Here is a 27,111-nt window from a genome sequence, read left to right as displayed (position 1 = left end):
ACATTTGGAATTGTACAGCGACTGCTTTCTTAATTATGATCTCGCTCAAACTCAATGAGTTTCTCTCTGTCTCTATTTCTTTCTTTTCCTCCTGCTGCTGCTAATTAAGATAAATATATCAGAAGTGCTATTGCTGAAGGGGAAGCTGGAGTAAGTGTCATTCGTCCCTGTGATATTTCCCATTTTGCCATGAGCTGTCAGTAATGATTTAGGACCAAGTGCCAAGGATCATATTAATCTTGATAAAATTAGCAAATGCTCTGTGATGTTGGCATCCTTTGGTGCTAAATGACATTCCCCTGGCTGGACCATTACCACTGAGGAAAAAATACTCTTTTTTCCTCTGAGGATAGCAAATGAGGGCATAAGGTGAACACGGATTTTTTCCCCAGAAAGGCTGAAGGACAAATTCAAGTGTTACTTGCTCTAAATATTTAGCCTTTGTTTCAGTATAACTGGTGAAAATCTGTGACAGACTCTTAAATGATATAAAAAAGCTGTTCTGGGGCCAAGGGATGAAGGAGGAAAGAATTCTATTATATTTCTGCTTGATGAAGGAAACTGTTACACAAGGAAATACTGTGAGAGGATTATCTTTGTAAACAATGTACAAGAAATAAAACTTTTTTTCTATAAAAGTGCAACCCTTCCTGCAAACAGACGTATGCACATGTCCACCTCGTGTACATCTTCCTGGACACAGGATTTTCCTAAGACTTTCCAAGCCTGGCTCTTTACAGCAGCCACAGACAAAAATCACCTCCAGAACAACTGACTGTGTCAGGCTGGGCAGGGCTGTCCCATTCCTTTGTCCACATCACTCAAGGCATCTGTACATCTTTTTTCAGTCTGAGGGTGAAAGAGCTTTTAGTTCTCTGAGTACAACCTCCCCCAGCCCAGGAGACACAGTAAACAAACCAGAGCTTTGTTGTGCTTAGGTTAAAATCTTCATTGACCAGCTATTAAAATCGGTTTTCTTTGCACCCCTGGGCAGGCAAGAGATCAGCTTGTGAGATTTGTTCATCTGTGTGATCATCCACACTCATTTTATGCTCATCATGGACATTTCCACTCCTCACAAGGACTTTTTTTGACCTTACACATGACCAGAACCACTTCTTACAGGACCAGAGACACCAATAATGGCACAAGGTGCTAAAAACTTAGCACACACTTCCAAAACTGACCTCAAACCTTTCAACGGGGCTCATATCTGACCTGACAGCTGAATTAAGCTCCAATGAGTAGCAGATCTTTACTTTCTTTGAATAAATATGCTTATATTTTAGGAGGGGTAGTGCTCAGGCTCTGTCTTCACAAGAACCTGGTCCCTGCTCCAGAGCTCCAGTCTGAGTGTGGCCATTTGCAGGATCAGGGTTTGCCATAGCTGTGCTAATGCATCTTAATATTGAAGTGACCCTCAGTAAATTCTAGAGTTTATAGATTTGCTGCCACTGCAATTTAAAAGTAGACAGTTCTCAGCAAAGTTGAATTAACATGTGTCAGCACAGATTTACACAAGCTTAGCTGATAACTTCCTGGCGGAAAAGGAGGAAAAAGTTATTTTTAAATGAAAGCCTGGAAGTTATAAGGCAAATGCAGAATGAAGGGAGAGGTGCAGATACCTTCTCAGAAGGAACCCAGCTCCAAGTGTCATTTTTACACTTCTGATTTTCATCTGGAAGGATTTTTGTTGGAGCTTTAAAATTTTAAACATACATAAAATAATTACTATATAAATGCTACAGAATGTGATAATGAAAACATTAAAGGAGATCCATTATGTTTGGTAAAAAGTGTCAGACATGATTCCATACTCTCACTGAAACTGTTGAATTAGACTACATATGGTGTATGAAGTTGTTCGACAAGTTAAAAGCCCCATGATTTCGCCTATAAAGTTTATGTAGTCTACTGACTGGCTGTTCCTTAGTTTAATTTTCACTTTAAAAATAGGGAATGTGAAATAGAATATCTCTCATCCTATTTAAGGCTGGCTGCTATGACTGATTAAGGATACTACGTTTGCTTCCAGAGTACATTAAAGCCAGGGATGATAATTCTTGCAATACTAATTTTTCAAAGCTTTGCATTAATGTAGAAGAGAAATCTGTTAAAAAACCCAAACCGAGAAGTGTTCAGGGACATTCATATACAGATGAAAATGTGAACATCAGTATTTAAATTTGAAGTAAACTTATGGATGGCTTAATACATATGCAGGAGTGTTTAAAAATATAATTATCCTATTGTCACACTTCTTATTTCCAGTGGAAAGATGTGTGCATACAGCTTTCATAATCCCTGGTCAAATAGGAATGAATGGATCATGTTAGATTCAGATTTTGAAAGCAAGATGCTGTTGGAATAAAATATCTGCCTAAGAAAAATATTCTCCACAAAAGGCAAATATAATCTAAAAAGATCTTATCAGTGGGGCAGGGGATGTAGGAGCTGGCTGTTCATACAGAATATCTCCACCAAATCCCATAAGATGATGATTCATCATAGACTCTCCTATGATTTCCATCCACTGGATAAGGCCACACTGTACTAAATAAGATTCAGAAGACAAATTGTCTCCAGTATTATGGTGGCACATTTAAAGACTGTAACCCATGGCCAGGGCTTTTAATGTTGACTATTGAGAAACTCTTCTGTAGAGCCAAATACACTCTAGGAACATCCCCCTAAGTTTTCTCGGCAGAGAACTTTGGGAATTGCAGCTCTAATCCTTAGCCACTTTGGAAAAAAACTGCTATAAATTTGTCTTCTCTGCAAACTATTGCTGTTACTTATTTACTTCAATCCAGGACTATTCCTGCTCCAGTGCAAAGATTATAAGAGATACTTATGGAACAAGTGATTTTTTTTTTCAATTTTTTTAAAGCATAATAATTATTTCCTTGTTCTTGCATAGGACTTAGAGACAGCTACAGGTTTCTTACCAGGAAATTGTTTCAATCACCCAGCAAAATCTTTGCAATAAATACCACATTTTTATGGAAAGAACAATGGATTCTGAAGCAGGATGAGAGAATACTAAAGAAAAAAATTTCACTATAGGGAGCTGTCCTAATATCTACAAGTGACACAGCATGTCAGCTCTTAATCAAGAGGACTTTAAAGACATTTAAAACGTGCTCAACTCTTTCTTGCAACATAACAAGAGCTAAATGCTTTTAAAATCTAAGCTATTTCTTCTGAACTACAATTCCTGTTGTCAGTCCAGTTCTCAACAAGACATTCTATCAATCATTCTACTAGAAGGAAAGCCTGAGTTTGAAGACACTACTGAAATAAGAGTCTCATGTTTCATTCATAACATAAATATTTATACTAAAGCTCTCCTTGTAACCATGACAAGCAATTAAAGAAACTAAAAGCTATTAGGAAATCCAGTTTATAAGAGAAAGTTTGTCAACTTCTATTATCTGTGCAAGACTGCAACAGTCATGGAGCAATTCAGCTCTCACTGCTGAGGTACAAAAGTTTAAGAGCTCCCAGTCCCATCCTGGAGTCTACAAGTCCACAGGTGAGACAAGGGGAGAAAGAAATAGGATGGCTCCTGCAGGGACAGGAATGTGCATCACCTTTTCTCTCCCATTACGTGCTGTAACGCAGGCACTACTATCAAAGAAACAAATAAAAAAATTTTAATGATGCTGGAACACTGACGAACTGCTCACTGCTATCAAGGGCAACTTGCATTTCTTGTAAATTAAGAACAGCAAAATCACCTCCTGTGTCTGCCTAGTCTGGATCCATCCATTCTAGGAGAATGCAAAATCTTTCAAATAGGTTTGGGATCATCCAGCTGCCAACAGGAACATAGAAATATTTAAACAATTCTCAACCAGAGTCCGGACACAAACTTTGTAAAGCTGAGTAGGCTTGAACATGAAATCTGGACTGTTCTACTGTAAGGAGAAATAGCAGGAAAAAAGTATCACTGAGACCAGAAGCAAAATTAAAGGTCTTCAATTTGAGTCAAATAAATAGACTGTTTATTTCACCAAAGGGCAAAATGAAATATTGAACTATTTTGATTAATAAGGTTAGTCTTTGTCATAAAATCAAACCTGTGTTCCACAGGTAAGCCAGTCATTTCAAAATTCAAATCAGTATGAAAAGCCTGAACTGGAATTAAGGAGTCATCTGAACAGTTTCTTTGTTTATCTTAATAACTGGAACAAGAAAGAAATTCTGAAGGTATTATTTTAACTTCACCCTGCTAAAAAATCAACTCAGACTTTCTGAAAACATTTTGTATTTGATGAAATTGCTATTTGTGATCAAAAACAGTTGTTGAAATTTCCATCCAGCTCCAACAAAGATGTTTTCAAATATGTTCTCTATATTAAGCTCATTACTTTGATTTTATAAAATGTCAGACAGTAAAATTTAGCACAGATAATAATGTAAATGAGAAAGCCTGTAAAACCTAAATTGACATGCTATCTTGGAGTTGGAAGAGTACTTTCAGCTTATTCTTTTGAATACTATCAATTTTTCCATTCAGTTTAATGTAACTATCAAGAAATTAACAAACCAATCAGAAGATTCTGAATTTCAATTCATTTTACCAAATCTCCACTGAAATGTTCAATTCATTTAGTTTACAGATTACTATGGGCTTAGAAGCCCACTGTGATCCCCCTCCTTCTGCTTAGCCAGGAGGAGCTGGCTAATAAAGAGGAATGGGAGCAATGGAACTAGCCCAGAAAATAAAAACTTTAATAACCAAAATAGCAAACATGGCACAGGTACAGAGACTAGAGTCCAAAGATGATGGGGGTGGGGCGAACACAGGTATAGGGATGCAGGTCCAATCACAGCATGAACTCAGGATATGACCTTATTTGAACTAGGCATGGAGCCAGCTGGAAACAAGAACTGGAAACTTGGCCAAATATAGGTTAGTCCTTCTAGCATACTGGCTCCCAAGAACCCACGGTTCCTACTGTGACCCAACTAGGTGCTCCCCTCAGTATACTGGCTGCCACAGTCTGTGGCCAAAGCCCTCTGTAAAAGCATCTGTGGTAAAGATCTCAACAGGACGAGACTCCACGATTACTATTAAAAAGCCATTACATTTACCATGGGAAAGACTAGTGGAGAACATATATATTATATATGTTATTGAGAACACCATCAAAGTTCAACCAAATGCCACTAATTACTCTATTTTAGAAAGAGTAATTGCTATTTGCAGCCAGTGTGATGGGTTTCATAAAATTATTGATTTCTACTATTTTAATAATAATTGTACTTCATCCATAAGACATCACATATGGCCAGTGGGTCGTTTAGTTCTTTTCCAACTGTGTGTTCTTAGCAAAATTCCCGTCTTTTTTCTTCCAATCATGTAATTGTCCAGTTTCTGCAGCTTGAATGACTGAAAGAAACACCGAATTCTCTCCTACAACATCTCCTTATGTGGCAGCAGCTCCCTGGCCAGAGAGAGGAACACAATTTTCCCAGGCATCATTCTGGGAAGGGCTGTGAGAAGATCAGAGAAAAGAATGAGAAACAATTCTTAACTTGGTGCACCTGGTATTGTGAACATGTGGAATGTGTTATGAAGATTCGTTTACCAAAGGGTGGTTTCTTAATTAGCCAATAGTGATGGTGTTTTGATTGGAGGACCAATTAGGTCCAGCTGTATCATAACTGTCTATAAAAGTGTGGGCTTCTTAAGAAAGATTATTATTCAGCCCTCTGTAAATGCATGGAGTCTATGTAATTAATTGCCTGATCCTGTCCCATTATGCTGACATCCATAGGTTTAGAACAAATATAAGTGCCCAAAGTATGAAATTATGGGTTAATGAGAGGGATTTGTACTTTATGCACACAGACGCCAAACCCCCAGTCGACATTAAAGACAGGAATTCTTGGAGGAGATAAGGAACTGGAACACACAGATTAGCCTCACAGATAAACCAGGAGATAGCTGAAACATTCATTGATTTGACCTTCTCACCCTGCCCCATTTAAAATGGGATACAAAGATGACCTGCAGAGAATGATCATGTGAGAGAGGCACTGCTGCCATCCAACAGCTTCCAGCAGAGGATTCCTGGTGGGAATTTCAGAGGTAACAACACTCAGAGGGCGAATGTTGCTCTCCAATCAATATTTCCTTGTGAACAGATCTGCTTCCCCTATGTATGCATAGAGGAAAGACTTTTCCCTGCAAAAATGTAATTGTCAATGCACACATAACATCTCTGGGGAAAGGGACTTTTTCCCTTCCAAATAAGAAACACTTAAACAAATACTTAAACAACTTGCTTCACAGGGAATTTGAGAGACTTCAGAAAAATGTGTGTAGAACAGATGAAAAATCAAAACATTTATTTATGTGAGGTCAGTGGGATCTGGAAAAAGAAAAGAACTGTTGATTTCCCATTTCCTACATGAGGCAGTTAGAATGTTTTCTTATTCACAATTAAAACACATGAGCAATGCATTTTTACTCCATTTTTATTAGGATAGAAAAGAATCAGAGAATTGCCTGTAGGAATACTGACTGGAGAAGAAGCATAAGATTTTAAAATCTTGAAGGTGGTGTTAAATCAAAACCAGTTTTTAAAAATTCAAATCTTCCTTTTTTCTTTTTTGACTTGCAAATTTCTTTACAAAAATCCAAGCATATTTTTCACTACCAGGTTATGGTACAGTGTGGTTTTACTTTTGAGACCCAGATTGTCATTGCTCTAGGAAAAGAACAATGAACCTAATTTTCAGGAGTGAACACAAAGAATTTTTGCTGGAGTCAAGAATAGCTGTAGGCGTTTGAGATCTCTTGAAACAAAATGTATCATGCTCAGCCATTGTTCAGTCTTGTGCCTGTTTATGTATAAACAAAAAAGAAAGAGTGTTATTCCCATAGGTTGGACTAGATTTCCTTTTAATTATTTTATGCCAAGCATAGATATTTTACCAAATTCCAAAGAAAAGTCAAAATTTCCTTGAGCAGAGGTTCTCAGGTATCTTTTCAGCATCAGGTATTATTTCAGAATGTCTTTAGTAATTCCAGGTACGTCTCACATTAATTAGAAGATAAGTGAGGTGTGAATGCTAGAATGCTACATTTTTATGACTGTAAATCTTCAGGAAGATGCTCCAAGGGCTGAGCTCCTCTGCTTTGGAGCCAGAATGGAAGAACTGGTGGTGTTCAACCAGAGAAGAGAAGGCTCCAGGGAGACCTCAGAGCCCCTGAAAGAGGCTAAAGAGGCTCCAGAGGAGCTGGAGAGGGACCTTTGATGGAGGGACTGGATGAGAGGGAATGGATTGAGGGACAGGACAAGGGGGAATGGCTTCAAAGTGCCAGAGGGCAGGGATAGATGGGATACTGGGAAGGGATTGCTCCCTGTGAGGGTGGGGAGGGCCTGGCACCGGTGCCCAGAGAAGCTGTGGCTGCCCCTGGATCCCTGGAAGTGTCCAAGGCCAGGTTGGATGGGGCTTGGAGCAACCTGGTATAGTGGAAGGTGTCCCATAGCAGGGGCTGGAACAAGATGAACTTTAAGGTCCCTTCCAAGCCAACTCAAACCATTCCATGGTGTGTTGCAGCAAAATTTTGAATAAAACAGAAGATTTTGGATTTTAGACTAAAGTGGCCACATAGAATCACTAAAATCAGAAAACAATGAATGGAGCAGTGACTATTTCTTGAAAGTTCACACAATATAATAAAAATATTTTTCTGGCCATTAAAATAAATAATAGAAAAATCACCTGGAATATTTTACAAGGTGATAAAAGAGGATTTGGTGAACGTGATTTGTATTCATCTTCAGCTGCTTGAAGTATGAGGAACACATGCCTTACTTTTCTACAGGAATATAACATGACCTGTTGGAGATAGGGGAAACATGAACACCCTGAGCCCCTTCAATAGGACTGTTCAAGGTGTGGCAATGCATCACAAACTGGGCAAGATATAAGGTGACAGACTGGAGCAAGAGGGATTTTCCACTTGCCTCTGCTTTCCTTTCCCCCTCTCTCCCTTCACCCTCAATTTAATGCACAGTGGGATGTCAAGGCCATTGTTGAAGTTGATCCCAGCATCATCCCAGACTGGCAGCAGGGAACAATGAAATCCTTTTAGAGATTTGTTAATTTGTTCAGTTGGCATTAAATGATGATATACAGTAAAGGTGTTGAGAGAGTGTTCTGGCTTGAAAGCAAAATAAGTGAGAGACTCCGAGTCAGAAATACAATTTTTTAGGAAAAGGGAAAAGAAAACCAAAATACATGCAATAATAGAAAAGGGAAAAAAAAAAAACCCACTGACAAAGTCAGAATACAACCTGACACCCTGCTAGTTAGGGTGGTGGTAGCAGTCCAGTTGGATTGGTGGCTGCAGTCCTCCTGGAGTGGCAGATACAGTTCTGTAGGAGCAGTGATCCTGTTGAAAGGGTGTTGTCTTCCTCAGATCCAGTGGAAAAGACAGCCATTCCTCTGGGAATCCAGTGGAAAGACTGTTTGTGGTGTCCCAAACCCCAGATTCTATCCAGGTGGGGATGCTTAGCTCCTCCCCCCGGGCAGAGTATCTCACAATGGGCTGATATGGGTTTGAGTCATGTGGTGGGTCCATTAAACAGAAATGGCTCCTGGAGGGAGTTATCTCTGAGTCATGTGGAAAGGCATTGAGGGGCCCATTAACAGGAAATAAGGAAAAAAACTATGCCCCTCCTGGTTTCAGCAACTCTTGAGGATGGGAATAGAATATATCTTACTATTGTAACCTAGGACAGAGAGACAGGCATGAAGAGTGCAGGTTCTGTTGTGCTGCAAGCTCCTGACTGGGGGAGGAAATTATGTGCTCCCCTCCCAGCACCACTGTGCACATCACTCAGTATTAGAATGACACAGGGAGACAAGCAGGGAAAGCCTGTCTCCCTCACAGCCACACCAAGGAGATCCTACCAACGATCCTATTGTAGAACTGTTGCTGTTCCCTTGAAGTAACAGCTTATAAAATAAGTAAAGAAGCCTTTCAAAAAAGCTTTTCACCATTCATCATTCACACACATCATCCACAACAGCTGAAAGAGAAAAAGGTAGACCAGACTTTCATACATGCAGGTACATCACATCCCAGTAGTTTGTCATTTAAAACAGTTCAGTAATTTATGGGGAAAGCCTTCCAGGAATCAGTGCCTTCCCTAGAGTGTGCCTACTGCATCATCATCACACTTCTGCTCCCCATTGTCATAACTGCATTTCCTTTGCTAAAGGAGCTCCAAATTTAAGCCATTCTGAGATCCAAAATAAAGGTTGAATCAATTAAAAAAAGAGCTGTTCACTTAAATTAATGGAGAACAATCACTGAGTCCAACAGACCACTACAAGCAGAAATTGCAGGGGGTTTATGGCATGTTTTAAAGCTACTTTCGGAAGGATCTGAGTCAGTAAAAATTAGGAATTAATATGCAATGGGTGTGAAATGCAAGTGGGAAATCAAAATATTCAAAACAGAAAAGTAAAAGTTAGTACTTGTCTTATATGATGGAATTCCTGGTGGATTGCAGAAGTTCATTGTATTTTCACTTGCCATCTTTACCCAATTTTTCATTTATCTCCAGAATCCCAAAATCTCACTGTTAGAAACTTGTGGAATTTTTTTTATTGACTTGTCTCCTTTTGCCATTAAGTGTGGCTGACGACTTCCTGTCCACAGAACCAAAAGGTGTAATCTCTGCTGATTGCTTGGCTTTAATAACCAGTACAGTGTCCCTCAGCCACCTGTCACACAGCAGCCATGTGAAAGAGGGTGTCATACACTGAAAGATTAGGATCCTTTGGAAGAAGTAAGGAAGATGAGCAAAAATAGTTCTTGTGAACAAGGGCTTGCAAAGGAAACCCTGAATTTTGCAGCCAGAAGTTCTCATATGATATGTAGGAATAGAAACTGCCACCTCACTATATATGTTCTTCCATTACTCTGTTTTCTTTCATAATTGGACTTTTTTTGCACCATGACCCTCAGATACCTGCTCTCTGGAGTGTCAGCTTTTCTCCCTGAATACTAATAAGCATGGTAAACTGCGCTTGAATCTACCCTGAAAGGTGCAAAATTAACAGAAAAGGTCAGGGCATGTGTTTGGACGAGGACAGAATGTGCCATGCTTGTACCCTCACCAAGGTTGATGGGAGCTCAGTGCACACAGAGCACTCTGAGGGGCGTGAAGCACTTCCCCCGTGCTAATCCTGGAAATCCTTGCCTTCCAATCCATCCCCTACAATCATTAGCTTGTGTTATGTGTGTGCCTGGGGCAGCTCTGATTTTCAATGATTAACAAACAATTGCAGTGATTTCTATAGTTCAGCATTTGCCAAGAAATGAGGGAGCTAACACTTGTCACTGTACCATGCATAGGGAAAGGGAGGTCTTGTAACTCCAGCATCCATCTCCCTTACGCCTTGAATTATATCCTCCTCAAAAGGTATAAATGCTTTCAAGCAATGGTGCATATAGGAGCTAATACAAAACATTAGCAAAGGTGTAATTTCATCTTGCCCTTCTCTGTGAAGACTTGCAGAATTTCATTTCCAAAGGGACTGAGACAGTAATCAACTCGTGTCCATTTACACTGCCCAGTTATGAACACTTCTACAGTGCCTTATTGAGACCGAGGATAATTTAGCAGACTCCAGGTCACTGCTTCAGAGGACTCTTATTTAATGCTGGTACTCAAAAATACATTTGTGTTGAACATCTCTGTTGGATTGAAAAGTCTAAGAGTGTGGTTCTGCTGGCAAGATCCTTCCAGGACTTAAACTGATTTTTCAGATAGATGTGCCTGCTCAGCTAATTTATACTTTTCTGCCTGGTTTGCTTAAGGGCTTTATTTCAGTGACTGTGCAGTGTGCTCCAGAAGTACTATTTGAGGTTCTTCAACTGCATCATGTTGAGGAGACAATTTTCTCTCCAGCTCCCTGCTCTGTTGGGAACTGTTTTACACTGTTAGTACCAGGAGCTCTCCACACTTAGCTCCAGGGCTCTTCAGTGCATTAAGCCCACCTGCTAGTTAGAGCAGAAGGTCCAAGGAGTCACAGGGATTAATTGGATAAGCCATATGAAGTTAAGGCTTGCTTAGACAACTGCCAGGTCCTGCCTTCAGACACATTCCCCCTCTCCTGTCCTGTTTTACCCTAAAGCCCTAAGCATCCTGATTGTAAATTGTGATCATTACTTCAGCTGTTTGCTGCTGGGGAGCGGTGTTAACTCTGGCTCTCTAATCTAGCTGAAAGAGCCAAGCCAATCTCCCAGTCTGGTGCAGGGTGATTCCCACACATGGATGATTTGATTTTTGGAGCTTGAGGTCCTAAAAACTGGACAGCATTTTCTTTGCATGTTCAGCTGTTAGGCCAGATCTGGATTGTCAGCTTCAGAAAGCACAGCCCCATGTTCTACCCGCAGTTGCTGACCTCAGTATTTACCAATCCAAAAAAACCCAAACCAAACAATTGTGCTGTAATGACACAGGAGCTCCTGGAGGTAAATGTCAGTATTTCCATTAACAACCCAGAGAAGTACTGATGTAAAATCAGCTCATTTTGGTCACGGTGCCAGTTGGTGTCCCTCACCCTCCAGTATCAGTGGTCTCAGCAGAAGCACATTGGACTCAATAGGTTTAAGGATTTACCTTTAGCAACCCAACCAAGGCCAGGCTCTGCTGAGTTCTGTCCAGCTTGTTGAAAGGCCTACAGGAGCCAGAATCATCACACCAAGCTGTTCTACAAACCCTGGCTTTGCACGTCAAATATTACGAATATTTGGCAGCAAACATCACTTAATTAACAATCTCCTCCTTTAAAAGCAGATATATTCTTTTAACAACACTGCTGCTGCTTTGAACAATTCAGAGAAAGATGAAGCTGGGACCTGATGATAATTCCAAGCCTCCTCATTGCACCTTCTTGGGAAAGCTGTTCAAAAGCCCTGTTACACTCCTGCACTGATCAGTTGATTGGGTGCTGCTTTCAAGCTATGATACACATTTTGTTTTTGATGATGCAATGGAGAAGCTGATGTGAATAAATAAAAGAGGATGTCTTTAGAAACCAAACTTTTGAGGAAGGAAGATAAGATCACTTTATAGCAAGCTGGAAAGTGTTACCTATATCACAGCACACCCATAATGGAATCTAAGCTATACATAGAGTGTCAGAGATTTAGATTTCAAAGGGGAAAAAAAAGCTATTGAATTGTTAAAATGTTTTAAAGAGATTATGCAACAATGTTGCAATGTTTTTGCTATCATTAAGGTGTCATTAAGACATACAAAACTCTTCCTTAGTCCAATCATCAGCACTGATACCTCCAGAATGGCAGGAGCCTTGGAAGGGATGACAAAACAGCTCTGAGATACTGGAAAATCTCAAAGACACACAACAAAACCAACACACTACCAAAACCCAAATACCAAACAACAGCTACCATCACAAAAATAAAACAAGTCTGGATTTAAGAAATGCAACTCATGAAATGCTGGTGAGCAGGGACACACTTTCTGCTCTAACATCCAGCTTTTAACATGGGTGAAAATTCACTAGTTTAATTTCTTTAGGAAACTAAATTATCACAGCTTTCTCTCATAATCAATGTGGCAGATGGCTTGGTTTTCCTAGATTGATGACAGCATTAGAAACATTTTGAGAGTCATATATTCACACTTGAAGCTAGCACATATATTCACACATGTAGCATTCTTTATCTAAAGAAGTTTACATTTCCTCTACAAGCTGCTAATAGCTTCTCATAAAATTAAAGACATTAATTATTAGCAACTGATCTCTAAAGGTAAATTACCTAAAGTAATTCCACTTTGATCCACATTAAATCCTCCATGTGCTATTGATTTCTCTTAGGCTCCACTTACAGAATTTATGTTTAAAAAATAAGAAAGGAATGATTGGTAATGGGTTGGCATTACACTGAAATGGCTTAAATTCTTATCACCACTCACAAAGTTTTTCCATAGATTTTAAATATAGTGATTACAAGAGATTCTAAGAGTCAGTAATACACATTGCAGACCTCCTTCCATCCCTTCAGGGAATTACGGCTCTAACACACAAAGGTTTGGGGGAAAGGATTTGGGGTGGGATGGGAAAAAAGGGTTAACTAGCACCCTGTCAGCTCAACAAAGAGTTAAAAATTGCTTTTCACCTCCTCAAGTTACAGTCTCAGAGTTAGTACAAGGGATTTTCATAGACACAATTATATGAGAGTTTAATTTTCAGCTTTTGCTAGAAAATTTGCTAATTCACTATAGTTTCTTCTCATGGGTATTTGCTTTATAGTTCAATAATGTCAGGGCACAGGTCAGTCACTAATGCTCTCCAGAACATTTGCCATGAGACTACTAATTAAATGAAACAATTTACGTAACCTCACTTTCCAGTCCTCAACCTGAGCACAAAGGCAAGGCAAAGAGAAAAAAGTGCCTCATAAATAAACTTTAATTTTCATAAACATGAAGAAAGTTAATGGCACCCACTATCCCAAAGTAAGAAGTCAGCCTACTCCCTTCGTGCACCCTTGCACATCAACAATTAAATTTTAATGCACAGTAGCAGTTCTAATATTCAAGGTCTCTAATCCTCCCTCCAAAGTCACCTGCTCCTACATGATACTGTCTACCACCATTCAGTAAGGTTTGTGCACCTTTTGCACTTGGGAAAAAGAGGGAAGTAAAAAATTAAAATTTAATAAGGCTCCATTAAGTTGAGCAGAGATAAAACACACCATTATTCTCAAGCATTAATTTAAATTAAGAGGCAGTCTGCATCAACCACAGTGCTTTGCATTTCTTGCTTCCTGCACATAGTTTTGTAAGTAGCAATTAGGTTACTTATAGGAAAGTTACTGAATGAGAGGAACAGGAAAGCACCTCTGCAAACTGCAATAGCAGTAAAATTCAGCAGGGCCCCTCAGCCTTGGACATCAAGTCCTGCCTGTGGAAATGTCTGCTGCCAGAGCAGGATATTCTCACTGTCTAAACACAGCCCTCAAAGCACTGTTCAACTCCCTACTGCAGGTAAAAGTTTGGAGTATCACCTGCTTAATCAACCAGCTCATGAAAGGATGAAAACAAAGTAAATACACCAGATGCAGTTTTCTAGAAGGGCAGTTCTACTAATATGCTCACCCACTGTAACTTTCCAAATCAATAAAAGCAGCCAGACAGAAAGCTTTTTGCTGCAGATAGAGACTTCCCTTGCAGGTCAGAGCCATAGGCATGGCACAGAAGTGAAATACCAAACAGCATAGTAGAAGCAGACCTGTGCAGAAACATTTATCTTGTTGAATACCAAGAAGTTACACTCCAACAGTGGAACTCTGTCAAAGTTACTGGCTCTGTCAAGCCTGTTTGCCCAAGCAGGAAAAATCAGATCAATTAAGCCACAACTTTTACTGCCCTCAGTTTACAAACCTGTAAACATGGACTAGAGATCCCCAGGGTTTTCAAATCCTCAGAGCATTCCTTTACTGACACATAATTGGGAAAATGAAATCTAAAACCAGTTATAAAATTCTAGTGGTTTTTTTGTGTGGGTGGGATTAGAAGATGAAGTGAGAACTCCCTTAGTTTTGTACAAGTCAGAGGTCTCAGAACTCTCTCATTGCTGGGTACATTGACATTAGGCCGCCATGAGACTCAGCAAGGATTAAAGCAGTAGGAGAGCATTTTTAGCAGCTTGATTATTATTTTTGATTATAAAAGATTAGAAGTACTGCCCCACTTCACTAAGGAAAAAATAATTTCAAGCCAAAACAGCAGAACAAGTCCACCAGGAAAAGCTGTAACAAAAGTCAAAATAATTCCAGCATTAAACATTTTGAGATTTTTATGCAAGAATGATAAAACAAGTAATTCCATAAAACCTGAAATAAAATGCACTTATTTCAATGAGTCAAATATTTGATTATTTTTTATTTCCAATTAATTCCATTAGCACAGTTTGAAAATATGGTTAATAATGTGTTGCACCCCTTGAGGATGCCCAGTTATGTATTAGGAAATTATGATGTAATGTTCTCTGCTGTAGACTCCTGCAGCAGAGCAGCAGTCCTCAGCCTTTTTTGTTGTACTTACCTATTGCATAACTACAGCTCCCATAGAATTCTGCATGAGTCCTTGTTAAAAAATAGTAGCAATAAATTTTCCTCCAAAATGCAGGTAGGAATCCAGAGTCAGCTGTTTTAAAATTTATGAAAAGAAGCAGTAATTTAAACACGAGATGGGAGCAATTTTATTTCCATTTCAACTAATGCTAATGTTCAGATTTTAGTTATTAAAATTAATTTGCTTCAATTATATTAAAATCAGTGGAATTGCGTGCCACTGTATTGATGAATAATAGTAATAAGCACTAAGTGTGATGTTTGAAACCTCTACTAACTGTCAGCAGGAAGCATAAATGCAGCCACAAAGGCAATAGAAAATGGAAAAGAAAACTCATCCCTTTCATAAGACAAAAGCAGAAAACTACACACAAAAAAACTTGCTATCCAAAACCCAAAGTTCTGCCTACATTTTAGGTGAATCGTACTTTGATACTGATCCCATATTTATGCACTTACTGAAACCTGGACAGCTCTCAAAATTCATCTCCTACAAAGTGCTCCTGTGTTCACCTTATGACACAGAGTTCATCAAATTCTTTGGCTTTGGTAAAGCCAAAGACTCTGTTTTTCCCCCCATTGCCATTGCCAAAACCAGAGATTTTAATTCCCAGCAAAATGTATGGGTAAGGCTGCAGAGCAATACTTGGAAAAAATATCTTCATCATCTCGGTAATCTTTAAAGTAGCTTTGATTGATCTTATTTACAAAAGGTTCACATGGATCTAGTTTTATTTAAGATTAGAGCGCATGTAATAGGAGACCATAAGGCTAATGGAAGCAAAAGTCTTCAATATTACGCTCAATTACCAGCTACCTTACATTTATCAAAAGTGACTGTTTTTCTTTGAGCTGATTCTAAGCCCTTTATCTTCTAGATTTCCCTTCTTCCTTTTTTTTTTTTTTAATAAGCTTATTGCATGTTTAGAAAACCTTCAATAGAACACAGAAGAGAAATGAGTTGGTAAAGTATTTGTGCATTCAGGCAAATCCAACTGAAAACCAAACCCTCTCCTCATGGATGCATTGATCCTTCTCAGTTCTAACATGGAACAGAACAGAATATTTAGGAAAGACCTGCCACAGACATAATATCCCTAAGAAGACTATTAATTCAGTGACAGCTGAAATTTATCAGGAACAGCCTCTTTGAGGAGGATGATATTATGGGACAAGTAGTTGTGTCATCTGCAGCATTCCATCTTGCTCTTGTTTGAGCAGCAGCACTCACAGAGACCCACAGTGCTGGGAGGTAGGAGCAGACCCTTCCAGATTTCACTAGGACAATGATCCCAAACCTTACTAAAATACCTGCAACTTTGCTGCTGAACAGGTTTTTTGTGACTTTTTTTACACAACTCAGAAGATCTCAGCTCTGTGGTCCCACGGTGCTGCCCCAGAGGCACACCCATGGTTTTGTGCATCCTCACAGTCCATCATCCAGCCAGACAAGCAGCAATTTCTCAGCCTTCCAATGCTGCAGTCACAGCAGTTCACTGAGCAGCTCCTCATTGTTGATTTTGCATAAAGAGAAGAACAAGGCTCAAGGCTGCTGGATTCACAAGCAGGAATTATTGTTGTCTACAGCTCAAGAGACTCTGGAGTTGTAGAGACAGAACCAAATGGTGACAGCTCAGTGACCCAATTACTTACACAGCCTTGAGAGAAGGTGTGGTACTTAAAATACACAGGGATGCCACCAGTTGGAAAATCTTGACTGAGAGACAGTAAAATAGAAATAAAGATTGTCTGAATGATTGAGAACTTGCTCTTGTGTGTTTTCATATACTTCTAACAAAAACAGCCTTTAGACAAGACAGTAGTGAAGAAATTATAGTTTCAGAGTTAGGAATTCATTAACTGGATTATGGCATTTTTGTTTAAAACAGTGTTTAAATATGCAGGTTGTTCCTAAGCAACATTATTCCCTTAGTCCCTAAAGCTGAGGAAAGATCTGCTGGATTGTAAACCTCCCCTTTGAACGGATCATTCATTGCACCAGGGTTTTCAGGCATGATAAATTATTCTAGCCCAAAAGTTTGCATTTGCCTCTGGTTTTCGTTGCCCTTTACTTCCCCATGGCAGCGTTAGAAGAGTTCTCTTTAGGGCTCAGGTATTATATTGCAAACTAACGTGGACCTTTGCTAACATTTTGATTTATTTGTAGTGTGAGTTACAGATCCCTTCAATGATGTTGAATGGCCAAATGATGTGAGATCAAACAGAGTTTGCCAAAAGCTAATGCATCTCATACTGGACTGCATATGAAACTTGTCTGCTATCATTCTTCCACCATAGTATTATTGTTATTGTTGTTATATTTATCTTCTACCTTTGGAGAGGACAAGACAGTCAATATGGGGATTCATCACACAATAGGCAGGACTTTTCCAAGCAAGGAGCTTGCTAATGAAAGTATTGCAGAATGATCTCTACATTTTAATGGACCTTGAACAAAGATTTGATCTTTTCTTTTTCATTTTTTTTAAACACCACATGAATTTTTATTAGTATATTACTCCAGACTTGTTTTGAATAGTTAAGGGTCACCTTCCTTGTTGGAGCCTGCATAATGGCAGAGAGGGCAAAGTGGAGTGGAATGAATAAATAAGGAAAGATTATACTGTACCTTTCAAGGACAGGAACTACAAACAAAGTTTGGGGGAGTGTTTGTTTTGGTCTTTTCCCCCTTCTCAGTTTTAGCCTTTTTTTTTTCTCTTTAAACTTGTCAACACCTCATGCACTGTTAGGAATGACAAACATCTGTCATACTTTGGTCTGGTAATTAATTTAAAAAAAATAATATCATATTTTTCTGTCAACCAGAAGCAGTCTTGATAATTCAAGCTTCAAATTAGTTTTTGCCTAAGGGTACCAAACAAGAGCTAATGACAACTTTGCTATAGATGTCATTAAACATTTAACCTGACCACATTAAGCAAAGCCCACCCCACATACTGCAGTTAGCCAGGAGGGGAAAAAAAAATATATTTTTTGAAGATAAAACCTGATATATTCCCCAAAAAATCTGGGGTTTATGCAAAGAGAAGTTAAGCTTCACCACTGATAGAGAGTAGAGGTGTAAACCCTGGTACTTTGCACTGGAAGGAGGATGCAAAAACATGAATTGACCCCAAATGCAAAAGCCTTGACCAGCATTGATGTGTGGGTTAATATCTAGAGCACCCTACACATGAATTCCTGGGGAAAAGGGCGTGTAAGGCTCAGAGCTAAGGAGTGGGGTATGCCCAGACCTCAAAATTCCTCCAACAGGAAGAAGGATTAAAAAAGCCAGTTCACTGCCAAGAGCAGGTTGCATGTTCAAAGCCTGATGGGATCTCAGAATTAGGGAAGAGGAAGCAGGAAGCACACAAGGAAGTGGTTCAGCTTTTTAAATAATAATCCAGATCACTAACATCCTGACTGTCTCCATGGCAACTAAACTGGATTGCTTTGGAATGAAATTGTGGGTTGCCAGTTTTGAACCCTTGTGAATAAAGGGGCATTGGAGAAGCCCACTTAGGTGCATTTGAAACTGATTTTCATCAAAGAAGTTATTTAGTATACATGTATTTTTCCATTAAAATATTAAAATTATTTTTATTCATTGTTGGAACCAATAAATGTAGATGAAGTACTCCCAAAACTGTGAAATAAAATATTCTGCAGAACCATTGAATGTGAAAGCTCCAGTAAATATGGGCTTGATTGTAACTTCCCCAGGAATTTTTAGAAAGTAATTGTGCAGTCACCTATAGAAGACAAAATACTTTCTGCATGACAGTGGAGAACAGAACCAGATAAATGTGTTCCCCCACCCAGCTGTGTGGAGATGTTCCCTCGATTTTACTATCGTATCAAAACATGGACTTCCAGAGAGAACAGAATAGAATCCAGAGTCATGCAGGGATCCACAGCCATTAATCAGCAGAAAAACACTTTTAATTGTCATATTTGTTGCATGGGGGGTTAAATCGGAAACCTGTAACTCTTTTTAAGATACGAGTAATGGAGCTGCAAAAAAACTGAAAACCCCCAAGACCATGACGCTGTAAACTCTTGAAGTTGAAGAGCATTTTACTGTTTCTTTGTTAAACATTGTATCACAGATTTTAATAAATGCAGGTCAAATTCTGAAAGGTTCTGAGCACATTTGATGACAAATTACTTATCCCCTAACACACTCAGCTGAAGAAGACAGTAGATTTTTTATGAGATTCTCTGTGAATTAAGGTAAGATCAGAGTTATATTTGACAGAATTCCCCTATGAGGGATCCCTCACCCAAAACAAGATCTACTAGCTTTGCCATAAAGTTTGTTGTCTGTTTTCTCCTACTTCAGGGACTGAGCCAATGAATTCCTAAATTTTGGGTGGCAAGGAAATTGAGACCACTAGAAGAACATATATTGTGGTAAGCAGAGCTCAGGCATATCTATACCAGAATGCAGCCCCAAGTCAGAGTAAATCTGTCAGCAATGGGCCAGTCTTTGCTTTGCTCTGGCCACGAGTTGACTATCAGATACCTGCTCTGCAACTGAACATTTTCTCCTTGAGGAGAGAAAAGTAGTCTATTTTTATCCTTTAAACTGTCAAAAGGAACTAGGATCAAGTTCCTGATTTGCCAGATTTTTATTTTAGCAATCTGCTGAGCATCTCTCCACTTTGGTTTCGTGGAATAGAGTCAGGATTTTTCTGACCCGTGGACATAGTCAGGATTCATAGCTATCCATCTTCACTTGGTCTTGACACTGATGGGAATTGCCTGATTTCACTCCTCTCAAGTCAACATTTTTGCAGTCATTTAAAAATCATGTAGGGACCTATCCTTAGGTGGAGTAACAGACTCCTCATTTGATCCTGCAGTGTAAACCAGACTCAGATAAGAGTCCCTTATTCCACATCACAATTTATGAATTCATCAGTCCAAAAGGCCATGATCAGAAACTCCACAGAACATGCTGTGGGCTGTGGTACATGTCAGTGCTGAGGTAATTCTACCATGATTATTTTATTAAGTGCTTATTAGCAACAGCCAAATTTCTCTCACAGTCAATTCTTTGGGCAAAAGGCAAGAATACAGCAAAAATGAAAACATGCAATAGGCATCTTGCCAACCTTAACGAACTGTCATTAGCAAAACTGCCTTTTCTTGCTTCAGAGGTATCACAATTTATGCTCTATCCAGACGCATTACTTGAAAAACAATGCCACTGCCACATGGCAGCCTCTCATTTCATACCAGTAAAACCTCTTTAGCCTATGCTGAGGGATGATCAGCTGTGAGGATTTACGCTGCTCTTGCATTTCTTGGCGACTTCACAGGAAGTCTATCTGTATTAAAAGATTTTAAAAATCAAGCCCACTTTATTGTCTAAATTCATTACCCCGAAAAAAAAATCTATTAGAAATAATTGAAGATGACTCATATAGTTATATAAATAGTTATTTAAGGTTTTATTTCTCTTCCAATTATAGTTTGATAGAATATGACATATGGACAACCTTAATTTTCATCAAATAGCACCTTAATTATGTCACACATCACATAGGACCTACCCTAGGACTACAATCACCCCAAAACTGCATAGAGATGTCCACTTAGAGCTGCCAAAAGGGCACACTTCTCTTAGGCTGCAACAACACTGTCAGCTCACAGCTGCTTTAGATTTCACCATCATTTTTCTGGCAGCTTTGGATATTAATTTCTGCTATTGATTGCGCAGAGCACTAGGGTGTGTAAGGGTTTGCTTTGAAAGTGAAATCTATTCAAAATATTTAAACAATACCCGTCCCTTTTTAGCTTCTATTTTACTGTCCAAAGTTTAGCATTTCCCACCACTTTTAAAGCTTCTATTTTACTGTCCAGAGTTCTTGCTTATAATATTGATCATTCTGTGAGTTTCTGCCATGACTTGTCCTTACAGGTTTCTCAGACCCATGAAAAGGGATAGTATTTTATTCACATCCCACACAACAGCTTTATAATGCCTGCCTTCACGTCTTGCTCATCAGGAATTACAGACCTCAGGGAAAAACTCCTGTAAAATGTCGTCCCCAATTATTTATTTGTTTTCAAGTGATTTTTAATTAAACATTGATGTGTGAAAAATGTCAAAACCACCTTTTCACAGATCCCTGAATGCAGTTGTGATTAAGTTTTAAATAAATAAATAGTTGTCATTTTAATCAACAGCTCAAACTCCCAAGAGCTGAGGCAGGAAACAGTGCAGGAGCACACTCAGAACAAAATACAGGTTGTGTTACAGGTGTCCCAAGGATATTGCTGTCAGGCTCTTCTGCTGTTCAGGATGAACAGTTCTCATCATCTCAAGCATGATGAGAACTAGAAGTAAGCAGTCTAAGAAATCATCTAAGTTGCTGGTAGCTGGTTTTCCAGAAACTGTAATTCAGTAAAAATTTCATGGAATATCTAGCATCTGCATATTCTTGTCAAAATCTAAACTGATTACAACTTGAGTCTGCCAGCAGCCTGAAACAACAGATATATATGTATATATATATATATTTATGATGGATGTGTGAATGTTTATAATTTTAAAGCTGCCAAGAGGACACAGAGTTAAAGAACTGCATTATTTGGTTTTCAGCAGATAAAGAAAAAAAGAAATATCTAAACAGGAGATGTGGTCTGTCATGGGTGGGTGGAGCTTGACAATGTTCATCAAACCCTCACAGCAAATTGGCATAGAGATAATGAGCAACCCAGTGTGAAGGTGGCATGGGGGCAGACAGAGCTGCAGGAACAAATTTATCTTCTCCTCAAGTATGTGCCTAGGACAATGTCAGGGGCTCTTCTGCCCAGCCATCAGCCAGGTCTCATTTACAGTCCTACAGCACAATATTGCAATAATCAGACAATCTTTCAGACCCAACTCCCCCTGTCCCATCTCTCATTCCACTCATTATTCTACAAAAAATGGCATTTTGCTTTAATTCTACAATGACTTCTGAATTAACAAGTTCTTGACAACATGAGCTCCATTCCAAATAGATCTCTTAATGCCACCCATATGAATGACAGAGGTATAACCAGTGATTACTGTTGATTGGTTTGCCTATTATGTTCATTTTGTTACCATGCAAGAACAACTGGCCTTATTATACATGTTTGAGTCTCTAACTTCAGTTAGTAAATCAATTTACAGTATTTTCCAGAACTGAGAAGTCTGCATTGTATCATCCAGTTTTCATGCAAGTAAATTAAGTTTAAATAAGCAACTAAAGAAAACTAACAATTAAATATATTAAAAATTCCCTTATTAAGCCCAGTTTTAGTATTTTTTCATTTGGCTTGAATCCTAACAAGCAGGTGATCCACAGCTCCATTAATAACATATGTGCCATCCTCACACTAGTACACTCCCACACAAAGAAAGAAAATATATTGTAGATTGATCAAAGAAAGGTGTTCAAAAGCACAACTTTGATAATCAGAAATGAATTAATTGTTCCTACATTGCTTTAGAAAGCATCCCACAATACTCAAGTTCAATTGAGCTGTGCTCCTGTGCAATAAGCTGAGCACTTTACATTTAAAATGACCACTGTCCCTTCCAACAGGAACTATTGCAATTAAAAAGGTGTTAAGAACAATCACGATCTGGTTCAGAATTAAATCCAGCTTCACAACATGGTTAAGGATTGTAAATTAAATAGAAGATAACTTTTCACATCTGAAGCCTGTAGCAGTGTTTCTCATTAATATGAGCTCATTTAGTCCAAGTTGACTAGAAATGCCCTGAAATCCCCAACACCAGGTATTTCCTGTGGGTGAGACATTGCTCTCTTAGAATGAGAGGTGCCAGTGTGTCCCAGGGTTATATACAGTCTACAACAGCACTGCAACCTAGAGCAAAATGGTCCAGAAACTTGCATGTGACTGCCAAGCAGTTACTGCCTAGCAGCTGCAGAGGTAAAAAGTTACAGATGATGCAAAGGACACAGAGACCTGTCATTTTTCCTGGGAAAATAAGATATGATCAAAATAAACATGAATTACTCAACTACAGGAGCGCAGAGTAGCCAATCTGAATGTTTTCTTTGGCCCCAGGATCTATACATTTTCTCATGTTTACATTCAGTTTCCTCTGGGCTATATTCAAGCTTGCTTTCAAATGGTTTTTTCCTGTGTCAGTGATCACACTGATCAAAGGATACAGGGCACAGGACAAGGTGTAAAGCATATTTATCTATAAAAGTTCACAAGATTTGAGTTTATGTAGCTGGAGATACTGAAATATCTACATCAAGACTTTGTCAGAGATCCCTAGGATGCTCGCCTCTTTAATCAAATGGAGCGTAAGTGCCTTTAGATGCCTGATTTTGAGTATAATTCATTGAAAACCCAACAAATCAACCATTCTTAGACCTGGCCTGAGATTGTTTAATACCATAAAATTGAAAGGATGGAAGCAGCCAGAGAGAAAATAGAACAGCAATTCTTAAGCCAGAGCAACACAAGGGCTCTGTATGGAAAAGTAAAGGAGTTCAGGATATGCTCAGTATAGTCAACGCCTTTTCAGAAATATGAGTTAGAAATAGGCAGAGTTTGAATGAATCAATGATGGCTGCAAAGTAGGGGAATGAGGAGGACATTTACTGAACTATAAACAGCTGGAAAAATCATTATCCTTCAGTTAAGCCTGCTTTATAATTTTCATGGAAGGGATTGGATTGGAAGGGACCTTCAAACTCATCCAGTTCCAACCCCCTGCCATGGGCAGAAACACCTTCCACTGTAGCAGGTTGCTCTAAGACCTATCCAATCTGGTCTTCAAGGGATGGGGAATCCAGAATTTCAGTGGTCACTTTATGCCTCACCATCCTCACAGTAAAAATTTTCTCCAAAGAGCTAATAATAAAACTAACCTCTGTTAGTTTGAAGACATTCTCCCTTGTTCTATCAATGCATGCCCTTGTAATCTTTTTTTCTATGAGGAGTAGCTTAATCTGCAGAGCACACTCATCAGACCAATTAAGACTCCATAAACATCACCCTGAAAAGGAGTCTCTCCCTAGTAAACATCCACTCTAATATGATCACATCTCAATGCAAAGAGGGAGGTATGAAAACGAATGCCCATGTTCGATACACTTATGAATTTAAATTTTAAAGAATCCTGCATGAAAGTCTGTAGCTCCACAAAGAATTTCAGCTGTGGGAACAAACTGACGTACAAAACCTTTCATCCCTGCATAGCTGGGGGTCATTAACACAGAGGCCTCAAGCTAGGGCATTAATTTCCCCAACTATCTAAGAGTGAGATATACAAAATAGCTTTTCATGGCATATTTGAACAGTACTAGACTATTCGACTGCACCAGGGCTGAGATTTGGAGTCATGGCTCAGGGGGGTTTGTATGTGTGGTGTAGTTTTATTGTTGGTTTTGATTTTTCTTTTATAGTCTAGCTGTTTTTATCTAAGTGAATATGTCCTGCATTCTATGACAGTCACATGTGGGTCTGAAATACAGACTGAAGTTTAAGTTATGCATCTTTCAAGAAACTTTAAGGCTATAAAGCATATTCCTTTATAATCCTTGCCCTTGTTAATTCCTCAGAAATACCTTCTATGACAAAACATTGTCAGATGAGCCAAAATTATTAACAGCTGTATTTTCAAGTCATTTGACTTCCTATTCCTATCCATTCTGGATTTGCCCCACAAAACCCACACAAATATGGGGCATAGCCATTCCAATCATGCAAATGTGGACAGGAGCAACTATTGCATCTGGAAGGCAGGGGAGAAACCAGAGAGCTGAGTTCAAGCACCAGTATCTCCGTCTCTAAGTGTTAGACCACCCATACCCTGATAAATATGGGTATGACAACCCTGAGTCATTGCCTCTCAGTCTACTTGGCTGAACCAGCTCATTATCACAGTTTATTTGAGCACCTAATAAAATCACAGCATTTGTAAAAGGTACCCTGTGTCTTCATTTCCCACAGAAGGACATTTTTTAGTCCAAGAAAAGGCTATTTTACAAAACCTAATGATTACCTGAATATAAAGAAATCCTTTACAATTTAAACAGGACTGGGGAAAAAAAGTGTAGGTAATTTTATCAGCTTATTTTTTTATTTTTTCAAGACTCTTGATGAGAGAAAGAAGTTGAAGTGATATTTTGAATGTGTTGGCCAATTGAGTGGGTTTGCAAAATAAAGCCAGATGGCAAATGGATTACCCAAATGCTTCACTGTGGGAAGTAATTTGCTGTGCCTTCGACAGGATTGTTTCTCAGATCCCACCATGCTCAATGCTCCCACAGCTTACACACCACCTGCTGCCCTGCTGTGGGGTTTATGGCATGCGGAGCAGTTAGTCAGTGGCCAGTTGCAGGCGGCCACTGCTCCATCAGCTGTAGGCACAGCAGAGAATGGAGTGGAGACTCCACCACACACAGCAGAGAATGGAATCCACCACACACAGCTTTCAGTGCAAGGTGTGAGTACCAGTGGCCAGGTCCTACCTGCTTTGAAGTCACCAGAAGTTGGCATGACAGTGAAAGCACCAATCTGAAGAAATTGGTGCCCTGGGTAATTTATAATTTTTTTGCAAGTGCATGAAGAATCAGGTAAACTCAGAACTGAACTGCCTAGTAGCCCTGATTCTTCACGCACAAAGTGATGCCATGTGGATACAGATTAACCACAGGTAAGCACAAAACTATAGCCTGTGCCTGGCTAAGACACAAAGGAGTGCAAATCACTGCAGTAACAAACTTTCCAGGATGGTCATCACTTAAAAATGCACCTACTACCTGGACAAAGAAACTCCCAGGCAATGACATTCTGGGAAACCAATTTTTTGTTTCTCCTCTAAAGCAGCCATTTAAAAAAAAAGTATTTTCAAAAATGATCAGTATTGGAATATCAGTTCATGTATCTGGTTCTCTTCCACTAAAGCACCAAAAAGGCTCATTTCCAGAGCTGACTGATGGTGTAGTTCAGATACAACTCTGGGGTGGACTGTTCTCCCCATCAGTCTTTCCTTTAAGTAGACAGACCTAAAGACAGTAAAAGTTCACAGTCTCTAAAGCCACATTTTATTACAAAATACAGCAATAATAAAGTAGAAGATAAGTCCTTAAATATAAAGAATTCCCAGGTTTGCTGAGGGAGACAAAGTAAATAAAAGGCTCAGAAACAACCCACTTCAACAACTCCATGAAGGATGACTCGAGTTCTTTGTGCACCAAATTTGTGCATAGCTTGTTCTGTACATTTCTTCCTCTAACATGGCTCTTACCATGTTCAGGCAATGCTTTTATTTTTTGAATGCAATTAATCCATCCTCTGCTTTACACAGCCCTTGCGGTCACACTCAGGCCCCTTAAATTTCTCCCCCCTAACAGGGAATCATTCACTTACATGCTTGAAAGCATTGTGGCTACTTAAAAGTTTTCAGTCCAAGCTGTGGGTAAACCACATGGGACATTGAACCTCATGTCCCTGTCCTTTGCCACCACCAAACTACAGCAATCAACTCCTGGTGAGCCATGGGATGTTCGGAGCAGGTGGTATCTCTGCCCTGCAAGACAAGGGTCTGTAAAACACCCCCAGTCATCCAACAGAGCTTCCTGGGAAAATAGCATTTTAGTACCTCTTAGTACAGATAAGCTGAGGCGGCTTTTATCTTTTTCACAGTACTGGTATTTCATGCTGTCTGTGCAGCCTCAGCTTCAGACAAAATTCCCACAGACTGTACCCCAATCTCTTCTTTCCTTCCTTATATTCACACATAATAATGAGGGAAGAAAGGGGCTGTGAAATGCTATAGGAAATCAGGAAAAATAGCTTCACATTTCAATTACTTTTACATATCATTAGGACTGCTTTGCAAATGTCTCCTTTGCAATTTCAGGAAACCATTTTAATTTAGACATTCCTACAGCCAGGTAGCCCTAGAGTGACTATCTTTGCATTAAACCACTGAAACT

Source organism: Agelaius tricolor, unplaced genomic scaffold, assembly GCF_023055355.1.
Source record: "Agelaius tricolor isolate 1412-34295 unplaced genomic scaffold, bAgeTri1.0.p SCAF_32, whole genome shotgun sequence".
Lineage (NCBI taxonomy): Eukaryota > Metazoa > Chordata > Aves > Passeriformes > Icteridae > Agelaius > Agelaius tricolor.
Note: the sequence above shows the minus strand (reverse complement) of the source record.